Below are 24,136 nucleotides of genomic sequence, written 5' to 3'. Positions count from 1 at the left end.
GATCTAAAGTGAGCTAACTCAAGATTCAGAGAGGCAAATTTAACTGCTTGTGGATCGTACAGATTCAACGCAATTAATACAAAAACAGTATAACAGTAGTTTTTTAGATGAATTTATATAATCATGAAGAAAAAAATATTTCCATTAATTGGATGTAAGTCCTATGAATTGATTTATGCAAAAAAATCGCCCAAATTTTTTTTTGGGTTGATCGCACTTTAGATCTAGGTGTGCGATATGTGTAAGGTCTAAGTGGCAACGCTGGTGTACACACTCACATTATAACATATTGCGCTTGTGTATGAAGCAGCGCAGTTTTGCGTAAAAGTAACTGTTTTGATTTGCTACTTACAAAGCAGAGTCGATCGTCAAATGTCGTGCGTAACGCGAATAAAATTATAGTGTACGTGCGAAGCAGCGCTTTTTACCTATTTACCTTTTAGAACAGAGCTGGGCAGCTTCGACAGAGAATTTTTGTAGTGTGCGTCCAATTGATGTTACTGTGTGTGTGCGAACAAGTCGTGCCGTTGAATGAAGCTTTCGCTGCCTTCTAATAGGGCTTTCGCACGAGGCGATTTTCAGGCCACTTTTGCGTTCAACTCACGAAGGGGTTGCATGAAAAAAAAATTGAATGGCTAAAAATATCAAAATATAAAAGAATATCAAAATATTCGCCATAAAAAGGCGATTGCATTGTTCAACTATGCATTCTACTTTTGGTTGAACGGCCTTTCAACTAATCGCTTTCTACAAAGTTGGTCGCCAGCCAACATTTAGCCATTAAACTTTTTTTTCGTGCAACCCTGCGCGAGTTGAAAGGAAAAGTTGAACGCAAAATCGCCTCGTGCGAACACCTTTTAAAGCAAAACGTGTATGTATACGCGAATATGCCCGCCGGGCAGGCGCCGCCCAGGGCTGTTTTAGAATATGGTACTATTTTTGTACCCGAGCGTACTTGTGCATAAGGGTATTTTAATTTTGTTCAAGTAAGCGATATAAATATAGACAAATGTATACTCAGAATGAAGAGAGATATCGATTAAGCTATTTCAGTCTGTTCGTCTGTGCACACGATTACTCCAGTAAAAATCTCGGTAAATATTTTAGACGAAATCAAACTGAAACTACGATATTTTCGAAAAATGCAAAGAATTTCAGGAACAGCTTGCTCTAAATTGTGATAAGAGGTAATCCTTTAGCAAAAAATATACTTATTAATTTTGGAAAATGTGTATGACACCGCCTATTTATTACTTTAGCGTCATTAAGCAAGACATTGAGAATGTTTGATATTGAAAACTAACCACTCCTTCCTCCCTACATAGGTATAACGATATTTTTAGAAAGCGGCGGTTATGGCTTGATATGTGTACAGAAGAAATTACGACGACATATTTGAAACTACGCAGCGCCAGCGTGGTCGCCGGGGACTAGTAGGACGCAGTGGACGAAGCTACAGACTGTACAGAACACCGCACTCAGGACAGCGACAGGATGCCTCCTGAGGTCGCCCGAACATCATCTATATGAACTGACGGACAAAGTCCAGAGGTTCATCAAGCAACCTCTGGACCCGTCAGCTTACCGACTGGCCCTGAACGGCATTCACAGGGAGTCAGTCTCGAGTTATGTAGACTCCTAGATCTGTGAATGCTGTTCTAGGCATACCGCCCCGGACATAGACGTGACGGAGCTTCATCTGCCTCGGGAGACACGAACGACAATAGCCCAACTCCGCTCTGGCTACTGCAGCAAGCTAAACTCCTACCTGAGTAGATTGAATGAGGATGTGCCAAATGAGTGTCCGGCATGCGGAGAGACCCCACATGACTCGAAACATCTCTTCGCATGCCCGGAAAACCCGACAACCCTAACGGCTTTGTCCTTGTGGACCAACCCAATAGAAGCTGCACGCTTCCTAGGGCTGCCGTTAGTGGAACTAGATGAAAACGACTGAGATACCAACCGATCTGGGCGGGGTTGTTGTAGCCGCTGCAACAACAACAACAACGACATATTTCTTGAAATCAGTCAATTAAGAATATGTAGTTCTTCTATTCTTTATTATTGTCTCCTTTATGTCTAAAACTGTAAGTAACTGATTTTGTTTTTGTTTTTGAACAGCTATCATCCTCCCCATGCGCCACCCCCACTTCCATATGCTGGTTATCATATGCCTCCCAACTATTATATGGGTAATGGGGGTTTGCCAGCAGCTGCACCACCACATGGCCCATATCGTGGAGATGCACGCTATACGTCAGCAGGCGATTGGCCCCGAGACAATCGCATGGATTTTCCGCCAGATTACCGAAGAGCGGACTATGACCGACGGCCGCAATCATAAACTCTCTGCCAACTTAAAAGCATTTGACTGCTAACATTTTTTTGCTGTGTTATGAATATAATTTCTCGTCATATGCCTATAGTTACTATAATTCTACAAATGTAAAGAACAAGCCGAAACTATTGGATAAGTGGATGTACTAAATACATAGATTAGTTCTTTAAACATAAAAACATCTATAAATCTGTAAAAAGTAATTTAGTTAAATACACTTATGTGTTTAAACACATCCAATAAGCTATTCCATTTAGAATTCCAAATTGGAATTTACAATATCATAACGATTCACTTAGTTTGAAGTATATACAAATGTACGTATTTGTCTATAATTTCACACGCAACAAGTTTTACGTTTTCATACATACATACACATACTAATCATAATAACGCATATGCATAAAACAAGTGGGTGATGTAAATTAATTAATAAATTAGTACTGTAATGATTAGAATCATCAATCAATGTTTATCATGAATTAAAGAAAATTATTTTGTATTTATATTATATTAAACTTTAATAAGTTTTATTGTAGTTTTAATTATACTATTCTATATCTGTAGACAACTGATATAATGCTAGATAACATGTAAGTTTATAAGAAAAAATTTAAAAGGGTAGAACAGAAAGCAACAAATTCAACTTGTAAAACTGCAATAAGATGTGTACCGAGGAAACTATTTAACTTGATCGTTTTTAAATTAATTTCAACAAATAGAAACTAGGTTTAAGCAACACAATCGCATAGGTAACATTATTTTTTTAATAATTTGATTTTTGTTTGGTTCAGTTACAATCGCATTGTTGTAACGCATGTGATTGCAAACCGGAAACATGAAAATTAATAAACAATTTAATTATAACAAAACCTCTAATATCTTTTACTTATATATGTATTGTAGTGGTGAAAATATCAAGCATTTTCAGAAATTCTGTTTAAGATTGAATAAAATACAGTTGCCAACAGTTTAAGAAATATTTGAGAAAGAACCAAATTTTATTTTTGATTTACAAACAGAAAAAATCATTTAGTGAAATAAAACTATGAACCCTACAATACCCCTGCGGTATTCCTCTTGAAAGGTTGTTTCGACGGTATAAAACGAAGGCCAGCTCAGTGGGTCCAAAACACTAGGGCTGATCCAATAGTGTGTTCGAAAGTAGTTAGACGGTATTTTTTGTCAAATGCTTAAATGTGCGTAGGCTTTGTCTTTTCCATAGACTTTGCTGCATGATGTTAGGCAAGATTTGTAACGAAAGGCTTGTAGCCAGTTGCAATTAGCGCATCAGTACTCGTTGCGATCTAGAATTAAAAATCGAGTGGCCAAGTAGCTTGAGGCTTATACGTATTGACGTATATTTTAAAATCGTGGGTTATCCGGTTTTGAGCGAAATGGGTTAGGTTTGGAATGTTACAAATACCGAGTTGTACATAAATACAAAAGGGGGTTTGTAATTAAAAATTAACGTTCGCTTTTTGTAAAAATTTGGAAAGTTGTGTAACCTTGGCATTGTTGTTTCCATTAAAAATCTCTCCAAAAGTTTTGTGGGTTTTGAAAATGTCGAAATTGTTTCTGATATTCATGAGTCTCCTGCAGTGAAAAGTCTGGTGTACGTAACCACCAGCTTGTCCACAGAAACACTGATTTGTACTTAAAACACGAATTTTACATAGATATGCTCTGTCATAAGTATGACCGGTTAAAATCCTGGGCTCGAATCGTAACATCCGTTCACGGGTCGAAAACCATATGAAAGAAAATTACGTGATACCGTCAGTCGTATAAGCTAAATGGGGTAAAAAGTACGTTCACGTATGTCATAATCCGAAAACTGTGTTTTTACGTGACGAGTAATACGATCTCGTATGTGACGATTCGAGCCCTGTTCAGCCGCTTGACCTCAGCAGGGGACAGTAAAAGTTTCCTGAACCATGTCTGTTTTTTCCTATTGCCAAAAGTAGCAGCAAAAAGATTAGGGTGATCCCGTGAGTATCCCAAAAAGGAGTTATACCAAATGTTGTACATGTCATCTTTTATCTGTTTGGTGGCTTCGTCCATCGTGGATCTGTAGTTTCTACTAGGACTATTAATCGTTCCATCTTTGGCAATTTCGTCAGCTTTCTCATTACCTAGTATACCTTTATGGCTCACAGTGTCCTTGAACCAGATTCAACTGAATCGGTCTAGAACGATGGAATTTCCATTTAGACTATTTTGGGGGAGTGTTCCCGAGTTAGAATACGTGAAGTTTGAAATCGAGCCAAGTGCCGATTTCAAAAACGGTAACTTTTTCGATTTTCCGCCGACATTTTCGCATTTAAGTATAGTATAACTAAGACTGTATATGAGTAATTTTTTCAATATCGAACCCTAACCACCAAAATGACGTAAGGGAAATTTTTTTCAAAATTTTCTTTTTGAGGCAGAAATATTCCTACAGCATCCAGATGCATTTCTGCATCAAAAACAAAATTTTGAAAAAAAAAAATCGCTTACGTTTTTGGCAGTTAGGGCTCGATATCTATGTATATACATGTATAGCCTGGGGGAATTTCGTATTCGTCTACTACAATAGCCGCCAACTGTTGGTCCACTTATAACGGCCAACTTTTATCTGGTTTCAAAAACATAAACATAAACACTTATTACTTTACAGGTGTTCTTTTATTAGTTAGTTCTTTTCATTTAATAATATAAACTTGTATTACCGTCCGGGCCGGTACTAAATATGAGACGGGCCTCCTCTAACCCTAGAAATTTTTTTTTTAATTTAAACGAACTTCCAACGTTATCATCCATATTCAGGGCTTTTGAAAAAAACCAAGTATTTTCGTAATATGTGGAGAATGTCCTTTTGCGTCTAAAGGCAGAATTTGTTTTGCTGTACTGTTTTGCGGATCAAGTGAATGCGTAAAATAGATTTTATGGTTTTAGTCAAGCCTTCCTTTAAGCTCAGATTGGCTGTATGCAAGAAAATCGTCTTCTGTTGATTTCTGATTTTCCCCTCGATTCTCTTTGAAGGTCGCTCTGCAATTTCGAGCTCAAAATGTTTGATTAACCATGGGAAAATCATTGAGATGACAACATTTAGACAACACGTGTTGACTTCTGAACCTTTCTATGTTTCACATTAGGCCAGATTGGCGGCCGTTTTGACTAGCATGGAAGTGACCTTACCACACCATGTGCATCTAGACATGCGCTTTCGCATTTATTGGATATTATAAAAGCTATGTGAATATTAAATAATCAAATTTAACAACATTTTATAATTTTTATCTTCCAATCAAATTTAAGGAAAAGTCCGGGACCGGGGGGAAAACCCCCACCCTATAGTCGGGCCTGCACATATATGTATAAATATGTATACAATCGACTTGTATGTACATATAATCATTCGTCTAGAACCTTATCGAAAACCTATCTGAAAATCGAAAAAGTTACCGTTTTTGAAATCGGCACCTGCCACGATTTTGAACTTCACGTATTCTAACTCGGGAACGCTCCCCCAAAATAGTCTAATCAGAAATTCCATCGTTCCAGACCGATTCAGTTGAATCTGGTTCAAGGACACCGTGGGCTAGGCGTCCATACAATGTCTATTAGGAAATTTGCTTCAGATACCTTTCTGAAAATCCCACAGGCAATACTATTTGTGGTTTTGGGTTGTTTGAGTATCTGACAAGAAATGAGACTGTCGGTGAATATGGCCAGTTTGTGATAACTCTTCCTTTTTGCTATTTCAATCGCTTCGTCTAATGGCAAGTAGCTCACCAAAGGATGATGAAGTCTTAATAGGGATATGAAATGCATGTTCAGACTTGCCAGTTGTTTGATCCGCTAAAGACGCATCAGTGTACAGGATCTGATAATCATCCGCCAAATAGTCATTCAAAAGCTTGGCATAGTGTGCTTTGAGACACTCAGACGTTAAGGAGGCTTTATTGCCTGTGAAGGTTTTCAGAAAGATTTTAATATTAGGAGGTGAGGAACAGCCATCAATCGCATCAAGACGGTCAAAAATGTGTTGATACTGTCGGTATACTGTCGAGTAACTTTAGTTTAAACCTGGATTTTCTATGATGGAGTTAGCTAGAGGAATATTATAGATAAAGATCTTAATCAACTCTTTTGCAGTGAACCATCGAGAACGCTCAGGAGGTGGGAGCTCATTCGCAATGGCGTTGATGGTGGAAACGGGAGTTGAGGGAGTGACTGTAATTTTGTTGAAAGCTGTTTTTGCACTGTTGGCAGCTGTAGTGTAACCATACTCAATCTTTGAGCGAACTATGGATTTATAGATATTAAAGCCTTCTGAGGATGAAGTCCTGATTTTATACTAGTCAAATATTTAAAGAAATTTATGCTTCCAGACGCCGCCTTAACCGTGGAGGCATAATGGTTTTTGCTAGTCATGGCGCTGTTTAGCGTTCTGCCTAGAGTTTTGAGCTCATTGACTTGTGGAATTCTATTGTTGCTTAGGAAAATGTCAATTTCTTTTCTTGGACTTTTGGTTACATGCATAACATTTGTTTTAGTTGGATTGAATGTCAAATTGAGCAGGTTACACTCAGCGCCAAAACGGCATAGTTTGTCTTGCAGGTTATCTACCGCGTCTTCGAACTGACTTCCAGCAGAGATGAACAAAAAATCATCAAATAGATAAAAGAGTTTGAATCATTGAGGTCGTGAAGCTGAGCAGTATAGATATTGAAGAGTATGGGAGAGAGGACACTACCCTGAAGTAGGCCATTATAAATCTCAGTGCTACAGTTGCCCAGTTGCAAAATTCTGTAAGAGAGAAAGTTAGTAATCCATTGGATGTATAGATTGTCAACTTGCAGATTGGTGAGTTGTTCTTTAAGTACGCCAATGTCGACACAGTTGTAGGCATTTGAGATGTCACTAGAGCAGAGGATTACCTGGAATTTTCTACTTTTAAAGATGTGAATTTGATGGAGCATTTGGTTTAGGCAAATCGAGGTTGATCTATTTTTTCTGTAGGCAAAGGTAGAATTGGGAAGAATGTTATTGGATTGAAGGAAATCATTTAACCTATTTTTAATACAAGTGTTAAGGGTTTTAAGCATGACAGAGATTAGGGAAATTGGCCTGAAATTCCAGAAGCAGCTCAAATCCTTGCCTTTGTTTGGAATCGGAATAATTTTAATTTTTCGCCAATAGTGCGGAATTTGGTTGCCTAGAAAGATATCATTAATGCCTGTTCTGAAGGAGTTTAGAGTCCTATCAGACAAGGATTTGAGCATGCTATAAGAAATACGATCAATACCTGCCGCTGTGTTTTTCTTTTTGCCAATCACATCAATAATTTCCTCATAAGTAATCGCCAGATCATAACAAGGCTCCGTTGGTCGGTTAATCTCTTCATTAGCTGCCTGCGCTGAAACTTGCTCCTTCAACATATCAAGGTACTGCTGATTGTTGTCTTCATCCTAAGAACCTGTGTTCTCCTGCCTATAGTCACCCCTCAATGCCTTAACGAAGCTCCACGCTCTTCTCCCCATGCCATGATTAATCTCATCAATTTTTTCATTAAAGTTTTCTTTTTTGGCTATTTTGACCTCTTTTTTCCAAATTTTACGCTGTTCGATGAGATTTTTTAAGTTTTCCGGACTTGGAATCTGCCTAGCTTTTTTATGAGTAATTATAAGGAATCTATAGATTTTGGCAGGCAATGGCAAACCTCCGAGTGTATTTATGCCATGAAAAACAGCTTCTCATAAAAATACAATCGCCGTTCGGAGTCGGCGTAAAACTGTAGGTCCCTCCGCTTTGTGTGACAACATCAAGGCGCACGCCACAAATCGGAGGAGGAGCTCGGCCAAACACTAACATATGTGTAAGCGCCAATCTATTATTATTATTATAGATTTTGGCTAACCTCTCATTCCACCAGGATTTTGGTACTTTATCATTTCTAGTGGTATACGTTGCATTGCTAATTTCCTCCTGAATTTTAAACTCCAGGTCATTGATATTGGAATCACACTGAATCTCATTCAAAGAATTCAGTAACTTCTTTTTAACCGTGAACCTTTTAGGAGTTTTAATTTTCGCATTAGTATCCAGAGTTATGGGAAAGTGATGACTTCCCCCAATTCGAATGGGATCAACAGACCAATTACACCGTGTAGAACTATTACTGAAAACAAGATGAAGTACAGAACCACTCTCAGACCTGATGTCCCTTTTGTAAGTACAACTACCACCATTAAGGCTGTTAAAAACGGAGTTTTGGATGATGTTCGTCAGATGCTTACCTCGGTTGGAATCTATACTATCACCCCAGGCAACTGCTCTGGCGTTAAAATCACCAATTAAAAACACATTATTATAAGGTTCTAAAAAGTTTAACATTCTGGTCACTTCATTATTGAAGTCACCAATGCCAATATTAGGGGAAAAATATATACTACAGATGATGATGTTGGGATTTAAATTTTTGGTTTCTATGATAAGAATATCATAGACCGAGGAAAAAGGAATTTTTTTAAAGGTAATATCTTTCTTTACAGCAATTGCCACACCACCATAACCATCATGGCGATATTTTTTAACAAGATTAAAATTAATAAGTTTTTGGTGCGGAGTGCGACTGGAAAGAAAGATTTCACTAAAACAGGCAAAATCAAATTCATATTTATGCAGGTAATATTCTATTGAATCTAAGTTGGCTCGAAAGGATTGACAGTTATATTGGAGAATCTTCATCTTGCAAAAAGGGGTTATATGATCCACTGATCTCTGTCTCATCTCTATTGGCAATTATGGCCTCAAATTGACTTTTTAAGGATTGTATATCATTAAAAACCTCAGTGTTATTGTTTTCTATAGAAATTTTTTGAGTAATACTAATTAGTTCCGTTATTAGCCGTTCAAACTCAGATACAAGTCCCTTTTGATATTCAGGGGTGTTAAAAACAGGGTTAACTGGATTTTTTGCTCTTGTACGCCTAGGTAATTCTTTAGTTTGTGGAGAAGGTGAAAAAGCCGCACCCCTTCTGGCAGTGTGACTGTATAATCTCCGAGTAAAATTTTTGTTAATGTTCTCATCTCTATCAGCTAACTCACTACCTTGTGACTTGAGAGGTGGAAACGCCACATCGTCNTACCTCGGTTGGAATCTATACTATCACCCCAGGCAACTGCTCTGGCGTTAAAATCACCAATTAAAAACACATTATTATAAGGTTCTAAAAAGTTTAACATTCTGGTCACTTCATTATTGAAGTCACCAATGCCAATATTAGGGGAAAAATATATACTACAGATGATGATGTTGGGATTTAAATTTTTGGTTTCTATGATAAGAATATCATAGACCGAGGAAAAAGGAATTTTTTTAAAGGTAATATCTTTCTTTACAGCAATTGCCACACCACCATAACCATCATGGCGATATTTTTTAACAAGATTAAAATTAATAAGTTTTTGGTGCGGAGTGCGACTGGAAAGAAAGATTTCACTAAAACAGGCAAAATCAAATTCATATTTATGCAGGTAATATTCTATTGAATCTAAGTTGGCTCGAAAGGATTGACAGTTATATTGGAGAATCTTCATCTTGCAAAAAGGGGTTATATGATCCACTGATCTCTGTCTCATCTCTATTGGCAATTATGGCCTCAAATTGACTTTTTAAGGATTGTATATCATTAAAAACCTCAGTGTTATTGTTTTCTATAGAAATTTTTTGAGTAATACTAATTAGTTCCGTTATTAGCCGTTCAAACTCAGATACAAGTCCCTTTTGATATTCAGGGGTGTTAAAAACAGGGTTAACTGGATTTTTTGCTCTTGTACGCCTAGGTAATTCTTTAGTTTGTGGAGAAGGTGAAAAAGCCGCACCCCTTCTGGCAGTGTGACTGTATAATCTCCGAGTAAAATTTTTGTTAATGTTCTCATCTCTATCAGCTAACTCACTACCTTGTGACTTGAGAGGTGGAAACGCCACATCGTCAACCTCCAAAATGCTGAATCTATTGTTCCTCGGGAAATATTGGTCTAGCACCTCCTTCCTCGATAACTTTTTCACCGTCTTGATGCGATTCACCATCTGTTCCTTTTCCCAGCGCGGACCAGCCTCTTTATTTTTGGCCGAATGGCCATGTTTTCCACACAAAATGCAAACTTTTGCATTACATCCCGAATCCCTACATTCTGGTTTTCCACACATGAGACATCTTAGCTTGCTTTTGCATGACATTTTCGTGTGGCCAATACGACCACAGTTGTCACATTGTCTAAGTGGGGGAACATAAAATTCTACCGGGAGCTTCGCATAGTATATAATCACCAGAAAAACCTATCTTCAACGTTGTTGTGGGCACATAAGAGTCACTAAGAGTATCGTTTCTAGTAAAACGCCTAACAGAAAGTATCGTAATCGCAGACCTAGCTTCATTCTTAATCTCATTCTCATCAAAACACGTGGGTATACCCCTTACTACAACATAGAGTTCCAAGGCGGTTCTTGGAATAAATGGCCTTAGATTTCTTTTGATTACTCGATTATCACAAACAAAGTTATTAGCCGCAAAAGTGTTTTTAAACGTAATTTTATATAGGGTTCTGCCTATAGCAGTTATCAAGTCCATATCCTTTATTCGCAAATCCTTAATTTGACCGAACAAGGTCAAACCAGCCGTCATTTTTTCATTGGCCATCAGTGTATTAGCTGACGAGTCAACTAATACAAAGATTTCACCTTTGAAGTTTTGTGGGTATACCACAGACTCAAACTGTACTTTTTTTCGGTATTCGAACTAGCTGTATCTAAGGCACCTGACTTTGCAGTACAGTTACTGTCCCCTGCACATTTTAATTTTTTTCCTGTAATTTTACAAGCCCACCACCGCGAGTAAGCTCATAAAATCCAGAAACACTTTCGTTGCTAATAATTTTATGTTTTTTTAAGTCAATTTCGTCACTTTCACAATCATTTTGGTCATCTCTAGACGCCACCGACCATTTAGTCGGCGACGCCATCCTGCCCATCGTATATACTTACAAGTATGGAATCCTATGCCCCTTTTTGTCTATTCTCTTTCTAACAACGGACGTGCCTGCCAAACAGCGGACGTGCCTGCCAAACTGAAAAGCATGATGGCGGCAGTGTGTGACAGGCTCGTATTCAAGGGTTTCGTGATACAAAAAGTGTTGCTGTGTTGCGCCATAAAATATTTAAATACTTTTTTAATGTGGTTAAATTGAATCATACGCTTTTTTAATTAGTTGGCAAAAGTACATATTCCGCCAGCCAAAATATATATATGTACCTATGTATGTATATAGCGCGACGCTACAAGATTCATTTATAAAAACGGTATATGCTAATGACGTTATTTATTAAAAATTAAAATAGATTTAAATAGCTCTGTACAGTGACATTTTTATAAAAAAAAATCGATTTCTTAATTTTTTATGAATTTGGGTAAAATATTTAAATTCACATTTTTAGTGCATTTTTTTCCTATTTATTACTTTTAAAAATTTTATTTTCTTTAATAACCGTTTCACTGAGTTATACCTCCCATCAAAAATCAAACTATTTTATAAGAAATGTATTGACCTTTTTACAACGGCATTTAAAGAATTTTTTGCTCAGATTGAAAAATTGCCTGCTTCTCACACTTCTGTGGTGCTTTTTATTGTAGTTATTATTCTGTTGACATCTAAATTTCCCTACATAGATTTTATGTGATTGCCGATAGATTGATTACCGGCATTTCCTCTGTGAACTTTTTTTAACTACATTCATAAAAAAATTACTAATTTTGGTTTCTTTTTTTATCTTGAACTGGTACATATGTTTGTATGTAAAATGCATTTAAAAACGTCATTTGCCCAATATGCACGATGCAGCGAACAAAGGTGGCACCGTCAGACATACCCCTACTTTGAATTTGTCGATTTTGATAATTCTGATCTAAAAGTAAACGACGTATCAGAAACTTTAAATGTACTGAAATTCACTTATACTTACAGAAAAATCACCGCTTTTTCACATTTTCCTTATTAATTGTCATTGTAACTCATATATTTTTAGAATTCAGCGCAATTAAAACACGCTTACTATCGAAAAATTTATTATTGAGAAAATTGGCTGGTCTGATATTTTCTTTTAACATGCAATTCGGCTTTGTTTACTTTTTGTACAGAAATGTCATCGCCACTATGACGGGGCAATCTTGTACTCTTTCTTGTCAAATATGCATTTTGATGTAACTGCTATGAAGCTATGAATACTCATTAAAATCGTTTCAAGGTGGTCTAAATATATTTTTTAATATGAACTAGCTTTTTTAATTCTAGAAAATATCAATAATCACAAGAATTATAAAAATTTCTCTTCAAAAGATACGTTTCAAAGCATCCCTGTTGATGTCATAATTCAAATAAAAATTTGAATAGAAATTTTAATGCAAACGATTTTCCTCGATATTCATAATACAAATTTCTTCATTCTTTATTTTCTTCCACGCAAATTTACTCATTACTTTAAGTGGCTTTCATCTTTTTATTTTTGTAAAAAATAATATAAACATGTTGCTCTTGCCAGCTGCAATAGCTTCAATACACTAACAAAAGTGTGAATACCCAGTGCCCAGCTTAGAAAAGGAATCCTAGCATTTTGCCTCCCAAATGTTACCGTCTGACCTCCTCAAGATCCATAATGCCTCCGGAGTTAGTCAACACAACGTAACCAAATTGACGAGAAGGCAGCAAGTTGTTGGTCCACTTCCAACCATTTCAACCAATTTATGCGATTTAATGGGCCTCATGCATAAAAAATGAGTCTAAGGTCAGACTCAATTTTTGCACTAAAGGGGTGAGCTTAAGCTCAAGAATTTGTACTGAAAATCGAGTTGGAGCTTAAACTCACATTTAATGCATGAGGTCCAATATCTTTACTGCTACCTTGTGTTGCGTCCAGTAAATAGTGGCCAATTTTTACGAGTGCCTGTGGGCCTCTGCCAGTAGCTGCAGCTGCGGCGGCACGTGATTGTGGCATAACGTTGATGTAAGCGTAAAATAAAAAAAGGTTTGGTAAGGTTTTTCGGGCCGCTGCTTAGGCCACAATCGCAAATGCACCCACACATGCGTACGTGCTGCGTAGAGACGTAAATTATAGTTTTCCCCGAGCTCCAGTTTCTTATCGCACTATTATTTCCCTTATTACTTATAATTCTCTGCCACGATTTGCGCTGCTCGGGCCACGGCTGCTTGTACAAGAAAATAAACCATTTGTTTAAACGATGATCATCTTACTTGTCCGTATGTCGCTCTGGAAAGAAATATATATTAAATTATATGTTTTCTTAAAAATAAATGCAAATTTACCTAATTTTTCCACCGGCAGGCACGAATATGATGTTCAAAACAAAAGCAATGACAACGAATTTCACACACATTGATGTATTTTAGCGCAAAACGATAAGTTTCACAAATATTTTAAATTATTGCCTGGAACATACACATTTATCGTTATTATTGGAAATGCAAGACTTGGCACGCATTTTTAATTTCTTTTTTATTGAATTCAAATGAATAAAAACACATTTTTCTAAAATATTTCTCAATTTACATTTTAAAGTTTTTTCTGAAACTTGAATGTAACTCTGTGCGGAGAATGAGAGAATTGAAAATCAGGTGATCTCAGCTGTTTTCAAATGTAAACAAACAAAATGGCGCTTTCCATACTTGTAAGCCTATACAATGATCCTGCCCTTAGCTTTTTTAAGTGCCGTTAGCGGCACTTTTTTCTTGTTTTAATAGGCAACTTGAATAATTGCCCTAAATTCTACCACAAAGCTTTTTTTTTAAAAAACACAGAGAAAAAGTACACAAAATGCCAAGGCTAATCCAAAGAATGTTTCCCCAGATTAAATTAGTTTATACAAAAAATCACTCGAATTAAAGGTTTGATACACGCGGTCACAAAAGCCAACTAGTCAAAATAGTCAAAACGGTACACGCACAAAAAACTAAAAGGATAAGACGCGCACGACCCACGCACGCTCGCTGCCAAAATCCGAATGCATATTTCAAAATGATTCTCTTTTTTATAAAGCAATCGCATTTCTGGCTAGTATATTTCAGGACGAATGGATAAGGATTGAGCCAATAGCTTGTGTGACCAAATCCAATTTTTGGCAGCCAATGTCAGATACGCAGTTTTGCAGAACGACGATACGCGGTTTTGTACTTTAAACGACGATATATATATATTATACATTAAAAGTAACTCGTTTCTTCTTTGATGAGGTGTTATTCATTATCAGCCCTATTCTGCAATTCGATTCGAATCGGAATCGGATTAAAATTAACTCGTTTCCCATTTGATGAGGTGTTATTCGTTATGAACGTCTTTATTAGATGTTAGTGCTGTTTCAATTATTGCTTTTTTAGTCTGTCTATCGGAATTGTTTTAATTTCATTCTCCATTTCTAGTTTGAAATATTTTTTGTTCTTTTCCACAACTTTGTAAGGTCCTTCGTATGGTTGTTACAGTGATTGTTTTTTAATGACGCGCATAAAAACCAATTTACAAGACTCCAAATCCTTTAATATTGAATTAAAATTTCTAAAATGAATAGATAGATATTAATATGAGGTGTGCATCGCGACCTGGTGATCTATTGTGCCCTCTTCTCTTCACATCACTTGATCTAAGGTAAAATCTCTCAGAAAATTCAATAGGGCCTTCGGGGGTAGGGAGTGGATGTGCTCAAGCTGTGGCCACAACGAGCCTAGACTCCTCTCACGTCTTCTGCAGACTGCACCACACTCGGTGAGAATGTGAAGCGGCGTCTCGCTGGTCAAGTCACAGAACCTACATAGATCATTCGACCATATGCCCAGCTTAAGTAGGTGGCCTCTTAGTCTGCAGTGTCCTGTAAGAAAACCTGTTACAATTCTAAGCCTCTCTTTTGGGAGGTTTATTAAGCCTTGGAATCTCTTCTTGTTAAACCCTCCCAGTAAACTCTTTGCCTGGCGCATTCCTCCCGAACTGCGCCAGTTTAGATCCCTTTGTGTGAACCTCTCTCTCCTAAGCTCCTCCTTTATAGTATTGGGACCTATTCCCAGGAAGGGTGGTGGGCCAACTGGAGTGATGGCTGCCGCCTCTCTAGTGAGACAGTCAGCCACCTCATAACCCTCTACTCCCCTATGGCCGGGTACCCACGCTAACATGATGTTATTGTGTCTGCCAAGGGAGTTTAGCCTCTCAATGCACTCAAGGACCAAGGAGGATTTGACTTCGTATGAGGCTTCGAGGCTTGACTATCGCTCAACATTATAATTCTCTCATTTCTGTACCCTCTACTCATGATTGTCTCCGCACATAGGTAGATGGCATAGACTTCTGCGTGCAAGATGCTCGGATATTTCCCCATAGGAACAGAGATTCTTGTTCTGGGCCCAAGGACTCCAGTACCTACTCCTTCCGGGCTCGCGTGACGTTACAAAAGACAGAAGTGGACTTTGACTTCGATTACAAAATTGCAAAACTCTGCGAATTGGGCAAGACTATTTGTATAAAAACTTTTGTAGTAATATTAGAAATGTTTAAGGTTAAGTTTCCAAGTTTTGAAATGTAAAAATCTTTTCTGCTTTATGTTTAATCAGCTGAATTATCTGACGTGATGTTATCTGGTGCTAAGTTACTAAAATTTCCATTGAAAACGTTTTGGATATATTGTTCTTGAAAAACTTTTTAACAGGAAGAAAACATACATTTTATGTCGAACGTACTTTTTATTTTGACGTCAGCGCGACCAGCGGTTTAATTTTTTGCAAATCTATGTCGTACTACGTCATGAACCAAAAATACAAGATCATCTAATCAAAGAAGCAAGAAAAAAGTATATTTCTGAGCGTTTTTGGCATCTGCCTAAGAATGAAAACAAACAAAGAAAGCGAAAAAGGCGCGGTGATTGAGTGCGATTAAATTGTTATCTATACTAATATATATTTTGAAAGCCGTTTTTTTCTGTTCGCAAAGCTCGAGATCGGCTGTACCGATTTTTTTGAAATTTCGGTTATATGGGCTTCTCATTGTCTTAGGCAAAAAAAAAGTTTAAATACTTCCCTAAAAATGGAACTGCAGGACTTTAAAAATCCTATGAATCTAACATACATGCCCACATAACAGTGCTATTCAGCGCTGAGAGCGCCCTGTGCTGTTAATTCGTCCGAATAACACAGTAAAACTTGCAAGGAGAAAGCACAATTTTGACATTTCATTTGGAGGTGAAGTTGCAAATTCTTGCTGAGAAAACTTTTGCCAGTAAGAATTTGCAAGCAGGATTGTGGCACACGGTTGCATTTTTGTCAACAATAATTTGAATCAACAAGTTCGTTAAATTTAAAAATTAACAATCTTGTTGCGATTTACTAATGAAAGAAGTATGAAATATTTGTTTATTCAATTAATTTAATTAATTCCAAACATTTGAAAGGTACTCGGCTGAAAAAGCTGTATTCATAATCGGAACGCACTCGACACCGCTGTCGAAATAGGAAATCCGACAGGGTGACTTCCACAAAGAAATTGAAGCGTATGTTGAAGAAAGTCAGAATAAGAAGAAATATACGTATAGGTCTTGTTTTGATTTCCACCTGAAATAATTTAAAAAATGAATTATGCTCGAAATGCAACCGTGGACGCCAGATGGCAGTGAAGCTTGCAAATTTTGCTAATTCTTGTTCGCGCCAAACTTAGTAAGTTTCTCTCTTTGGGAGACTAAGGTACCTTATTCTCTGAATTTTGTTACTGGCTAATTCTTAATGGCAGTTGCGTAGCGAACACTCCTAATGTTGATTCTTATGTTAAAAAAACAAATATGTATGTACAGTTCATGTAAAAACAAGTTTATGAAGTTTTAAATTTGTATCAAAAATCACGTAAAATTATAAAAAATTTGTTACCCTTTCATCTTAAAAAAAAAGGCAATTAGTTAAAAAAGTAGTGATAAATAATAAAAGAACAATATTTTTTATAACACTGGTCTACAAGGGTTTTGCGAATAAGACGGGACCTGGTGTTTCCGAACGGATTTTTCGTGCTGAACACGAATCTGGGGTCCAAAACTTCCCATCACGTCACGTTTTCGAGAAAAAAGGGGTTGAAACCCCTAAAAACAGCGTTTTTGGCCATTTTTGAAAAATTGTAGAGCTGAACCCTGACGTGCTACAAACTTTGTATATGTCAGAAATTAAAGGCTAAATCGTGCCCTTTCGAATGAGCCCTATGCCGAATTAATCGCATGCACCCTTAGATCAGGGGGTGTATTTGTGTCTAGGAGTCCAATTTTTATATCCACCATATTCGACCCGTCATCTTAAATTTTTAAAATCTAACTGCAGATTCGTAATCAGCGACTTTTAATATAGTTAAAACCTTGGCATTATTAATTTTCTATGATCGTTTAAGATTAAATTCTTTCTGTGATCAATTTTTCCTGCACCCCTAAACACAAATACACCCCCTGCTTTAAGGGTGCACGCGATCAATTCGGCATAGGGCTCATTCGAAAGGGCACGGTTTAGCCTTTCATTTCTGATATATGCAAAATTTGTACCACGTCAGGGTTCAGCTCTATAATTTTTCGAAAATGGCCAAAAACGCTGTTTTTAGGGGTTTCAACCCCTTTTTTCTCGAAAACGTGACGTGATGGGACATTTTTGACCCCGGATTCGTGTTCAGCACGAAAAATCCGTTCAGAAACACCAGGTCCCGTCTTATTCGCAGAAAAAAAGTGTGATAATATAATGTAGACATCATTTAATTTTACGTGATTTTTGATAAAAATTTAAAACTTCATAAACTTAAAATTGAAATATCTCAAGCAGTATTGAAGCGATTAAGCGCTAATGAGCTTTTTTGTAGGAAATAAAATTTCCTACAAGTTTCTCATTTACATTTTTTCTATAGCTCTTGTCATTTACGAGATAAATGCGAAAAAACGTAAATTTCATGAAAAAATCAGGTTTAGTGGCCCGTACTACCTCGCCGGTGTGAGTTACGACTTCGCCGCAGTGGGCACTTTTGTAGAGCATTTAATGCTGAGAAAATCCCCATTTTGGACAAGGTGATACCATTAAATGCCGCTGAGCTATAGAAATTAAAAAAAAAAAATAAAAGTTCCCGTGTATTTTAAATGGAAAATCTTCACACGCCTTGGCCGAGTACTTAAAATTAATATTAAGGGCTCAAACTTTCAGGGAATATTTTTTTGGGTATTTCCAACAAAATTTCACGATGGGACCGAAAAAAAAAAAATAGTCGCAAAAAAAAAGCACCCTAATGTAGAGTCGTCTATTTTGCCACAAGGAGCAACTAACATTGCTGTTAGCACTTACATTTGTATATGCATATTAATATACATACATATGTATGTCTATAATTATGCATAAAAACCCTGTTGCTAGGTTTTTTGTATGTACATAAGTGAGCGCATATTAAAAGAAGAAACTCGTATCCATCTATGCAGATCGCAAAGCTCGAGAACGGCTGAACCGATTTTTTTGAAATTTCGGATACCTGCTGCAGACGTTCAAAGGATGGTTATCGGCTAACAAAAATCTCGATGGAACTTGGTATGGAAATATATGAAATCCATCGCATACTCTTGGAGAAAAATTGGAGCTATCGGAAAAGGGGGCGTGGCACCTCTCATACAAACCGAATAGTCATACTGCATATCTCTGGAAGTGTTCATGGTAGAGTAATGGAACTTGGTATTGGCGCATACGAAATCGATCGCATACTCTTGGAGTAAAATTTGAGCTATTGGAAAAGGGGGCGCGGCAACTCCCATACAAACCGAATTTTTCATACTAGAGTACTTTTTCATACTAGAGTAATTTTTCATGGTAGAGTACTGGAACTTGGTATTGGCACATACGAAATCCATCGCATACTCTTGGAGTAAAATTTGAGCTATTGGAAAAGGGGGGCGTGGCACCTCCCTTTCAAACCGAATTTTTCATACTGCATATCTCTGGAAGTATTTATGGTAGAGTATTAGAACTTGGTATGGAGATATATGATATCAATCCCATACTCTTGGATAAAAATTGGAGGTATTTGAAAAGGGCGCGCGGCACTTCCCATACAAACCGAATTTTTCATACTGCATATCTCTGGAAATGTTCATGGTAGAGTACTGAAACTTGGTGTGGAGATACATAAAATCAGTCGCATACTCTTTCAGAAAAATTGGAGCTATTGAAAAAGAGGGCGTGGTACCTCCCATACAACCCGAATATTTCATACTGCATATATCTGGGAGTGTTCATGGTAGAATTTTTGAACTTGGTACGGAAATATATGAAAGCAATCACATGCTCATGGAGAATAACTGGCGTTATTGGAAAAGGGGCCTGGTCTTCATACGGCATGATTTAATTAATTTTAATGGCGCTCGTTTTCAATCAAAATTTTTGTGGATATTTTGATTATTTATTTCCGCGAGGGTGAATGGTGATCGATCTGAGATGCGAACACCATTCNGCGCGGCACTTCCCATACAAACCGAATTTTTCATACTGCATATCTCTGGAAATGTTCATGGTAGAGTACTGAAACTTGGTGTGGAGATACATAAAATCAGTCGCATACTCTTTCAGAAAAATTGGAGCTATTGAAAAAGAGGGCGTGGTACCTCCCATACAACCCGAATATTTCATACTGCATATATCTGGGAGTGTTCATGGTAGAATTTTTGAACTTGGTACGGAAATATATGAAAGCAATCACATGCTCATGGAGAATAACTGGCGTTATTGGAAAAGGGGCCTGGTCTTCATACGGCATGATTTAATTAATTTTAATGGCGCTCGTTTTCAATCAAAATTTTTGTGGATATTTTGATTATTTATTTCCGCGAGGGTGAATGGTGATCGATCTGAGATGCGAACACCATTCATCAGCAGTCATAACCATTCTCGTTCAGTTCAGTTCGCCAATTCTGAAAAGCAAGTCAATTGAATTTTTTAATCAAGTAACACCACACATCGACGGTTTTTGAACCGATAATTTTTCATTTCGTCTTTCGGTATAAGTTCAAGCAACGTAACCGATAACACGGTCAATATTAACTGAACCAAACTACTAATTTTTCTTTATTTTTTTTTTGTAATTTCTTTGGGTATTCATTCCCAATAAAATTTGAAACTCGTATCAAATTAATCTCGTCTAACATTCTCAAACTGGTTGAATATTCTCAGTCTGATTTGGTCTTCCGGTAAATTCCCCCAAGTATTCAAGGCTACTAAACAAAATTTTGGACCGAAAATCACATGAGATAGCGTGAATTTTTTGTTAAACTAATTAGATTAAAAGCAATATTCAAATAGTGATCGATTTATGCGGCATTATTTTTTTTAAATTGGATATTCAAAACTAACATAGATTGGTTTTCGCTGATTAGGCTTAGACACAATCACAGAATAATAATAATAATAAACTGATGTAAATGCGGTATTGATTTTAAATCGAGTACCGCCATCTTATAACCCAGACCATAATAGTACGGACTTTACGTCTACCGTTGATATGGAATTTGTTTAATAATCTGAATTCACAACTTGGTATTTGAGTCTTTGAACATGGAATTGTTTTCCATTCTCGATGCAACTTATTTGACAGACGAACAACGACAGATCGAAGGGGAGATATATATCCTATATCCAGCGCCGGTTCAATGGACCAACACCGAAATAGCCGCTCTCAATGGTAAAACATCTGCTTACGTTGGCCACCCATGGTTGATAAAATCCCATGCTCTACATCCAATGAATGAGTTGGAAATATGTGAGAGAGCATATCGGGAAGTGGAGGCGAATGAGGTGTTAACACCTCAGGGTCGTCTCCATCAAAAGATACTTATTGTTATCGTAAAACCCGAGTCGGCTACACNACTCGATGGTGGAGCCGAAGTCACAGTCATTTCACAAACATTTTATGAGAAGTACAGATGGGGGCAGTTGCAACCTACCAACACCTCCATTGGTCTTGGCGATAATTCGATTTCTTTTTGGCCATTGGTAAAGTGGATGTATTATATACGGTCGGTAGTCTTACCCGACTGGTGCCAACTCTTATCGTACCTATTTCACTGAAAAACCCCATTATGGGATGGACATTCCTTGAGGCCTTCTTCTTCGAACTGGTGCAGAACCAAGAGAAAGTTCAACGATTTTTAAAACATACAGCCAAAGGTGATACTGAAGAAGTGAAGGAGTGGGAAAGAACAAGCTCAGATATCTTCTATGAGTAATGATCTGGGGCCAATTGACGCTTCCACACTCGGTTTAGAGGGTGAACTAGATACCCCAAAAATAATGAGCGGCAGCTTTCCACATAATCTCACGCCAGATCAAATGTTGGACGCCGTTCTCAGACTTTTTAATCCAACTCCTGAGTCTGGTCCTTTAAATGTCACTAATCAGATCGCCATCGAGTACCGCCATCTTATAACCCAGACCATAATAGTACGGACTTTACGTCTACCGTTGATATGGAATTTGTTTAATAATCTGAATTCACAACTTGGTATTTGAGTCTTTGAACATGGAATTGTTTTCCATTCTCGATGCAACTTATTTGACAGACGAACAACGACAGATCGAAGGGGAGATATATATCCTATATCCAGCGCCGGTTCAATGGACCAACACCGAAATAGCCGCTCTCAATGGTAAAACATCTGCTTACGTTGGCCACCCATGGTTGATAAAATCCCATGCTCTACATCCAATGAATGAGTTGGAAATATGTGAGAGAGCATATCGGGAAGTGGAGGCGAATGAGGTGTTAACACCTCAGGGTCGTCTCCATCAAAAGATACTTATTGTTATCGTAAAACCCGAGTCGGCTACACGCCAGGCAGATCTGATCGGAAAATTTCAGTCGAAGATTCGTGAGCTTCGGATGTCTTCACCGAATACGGGAATCTCGACGTGCGATCCCCAATTAAGTTTGAACTCGACCTTCGATGGTTTTGAGAATGAACGGGGAACGATGAGTTCAACTCAAAATACTGTTCCATCACAATATTTACCCTTAACCATACCAGATTCGATTCCAAACCGAATATACCGACTTCGGTTCAGGCAACTGAACCACGGTATACCCTGACCACTAGTACGGTTAATTCAAATGCTCTACTAGCGGTTCTCAATTCAGTGTCAGGCGGGACGGAACCAACACCCTCATTACACCAACTGTCCGAAATGGTGTCCGAGTTGTTGAGAACCCAAACACAGATGCAACGGCAAATGGTCCGTGACCGGATTCNTTGCGTGAGTTCGCTCAGCGAATTGCACCACATTCGTTCATTGTTGCCACACCCCGTCCGGAAAGAACCCATTCGGATAGACAGCGAGCAGCGCCACGGGAAATTTCGGCAATACATGATTCACCGGACGATTCTTCACATTCGGAATATACCGCTTAGTTTCCTGGGTCCGACTCCAATGACAGGGAATGTGCATACGTGAACAAACAAAAGAAGCCAATTAAAGCATCTCAGAAACGTAGGTATTCGAAACCAGTCGAGGATTATAAACATGACAAAAATCCAAAGGAGAATGATACGAAAGTAGGAACTATCGTCGACCCATTTCTCGTTGTTGAGGGCGACGAAAATGTACGATGTGCAAAATGTCTCGTGTGGGGCCATCACTTCAAAAAGTGTGGAACCCAACCGAATAGGGTGATCTTCAAATGCAAACGACCGGGGGTTACGTTTGATCAATGCCCGTGTTCAAAAAAATGCATAAGGGAGTCGATTGGGAATAGTGGTCCATCGTACTCGGAATCCACAACTTTATCTAAATCCACTGTCTCTAACAATCCGCACTCTACCTAAGTCTCTCTACAAATCGACAAATCTTCAAATCGACGAATTCCAGTAATAATTCTACTCTGATTCTTAATGAATCTGATCAAACTCAAAGGGATGGCAAAGAACCATCAACTAAATATTCTGAACGAACACTACCAATTACCAAACCTACTTCAGCTCCAGTCCCTACTCACCAGCAAGACGCAGTCAATCAAGTTAACCAACCACGACTCCGCGATGTTTTCTTTATCTCAGAGAAATGTTTGACATATAACATTCCGAACGATTGTCGCGATTATCTCACGGTTATGGTTAANACACAATAGCACCCACACACCGCCGCCGGCAACTCCTAGTCCCTCCGACAATCTGCTCTGTTTGTCAGTTCAGAATATATCGTAACGTGATATCAGTCAAGTGCAACTCTTGTCTCGGCTGGTGCCACTTTAGGGCGTGCTCAGGACTTCGCTACACGCGAAAATGGACGAGTGACTATGTGGGCCCCTGCTGTGCTGCCCCGTCGCATCCCTCCCCCGCGACGCCGCCAACCACCACCACAAGGCAGCACCCCGGCAGGGGGCCGGCAGGCAACACAACTCTTTTACACCACACATCACAATCGGTCACCCAAGGCACACAAAGGTGCTACCATTTAACTGTAACGGACTCCAGAGCAAGATCGAGGAGATAACTGTCTTTATGGGAAGGCATGGAATATTAATAGCTGCGGTCCAAGAGACGAAGTTGCACGGCTATTCAACCCTGTTGAATTGCGCCGGATACAACGTGCACCGTCGAGATCGCGAGCGAGATAATGGTGGAGGTTTAGCGTTCATCACGCACCACACCGTGCAGTATCGTCTCATTGAAGCAGACATCGACCGCAGGGATACCATCCTAGAATGTAAGGGTA

At 38.1% G+C, this 24,136-nt stretch overlaps 2 long non-coding RNA genes across 2 annotated transcripts in view; both read right to left on the bottom strand.

Moving 5' to 3' along the window:
- Positions 1-12,651: 12,651 nt before the first annotated feature.
- Positions 12,652-24,136, bottom strand: part of LOC108358156 (uncharacterized) — an 18,051-nt gene continuing 6,566 nt past the window's right edge. The window contains exon 3 of the long non-coding RNA XR_001846721.1: positions 12,652-12,663. This is a non-coding gene — a long non-coding RNA (uncharacterized LOC108358156). The remainder of the gene's footprint in view (positions 12,664-24,136) is intronic.
- Positions 13,345-13,860, bottom strand: LOC108358155 (uncharacterized). The gene is made up of 2 exons (XR_001846720.1): positions 13,712-13,860; positions 13,345-13,655 (listed from the first exon to the last, which is right to left on the bottom strand). It is a non-coding gene; the product is annotated as an uncharacterized LOC108358155 (long non-coding RNA).

This window comes from Rhagoletis zephyria, unplaced genomic scaffold, assembly GCF_001687245.7.
Source record: "Rhagoletis zephyria isolate East Lansing unplaced genomic scaffold, Rhagoletis_zephyria_1.1 Rzeph_scaffold_00216, whole genome shotgun sequence".
In the NCBI taxonomy this organism is placed as follows: Eukaryota; Metazoa; Arthropoda; class Insecta; order Diptera; family Tephritidae; genus Rhagoletis; species Rhagoletis zephyria.
The sequence above is the reverse complement of the archived record's forward strand: the minus strand, read 5'-3'. Positions and strand labels throughout refer to the sequence as shown.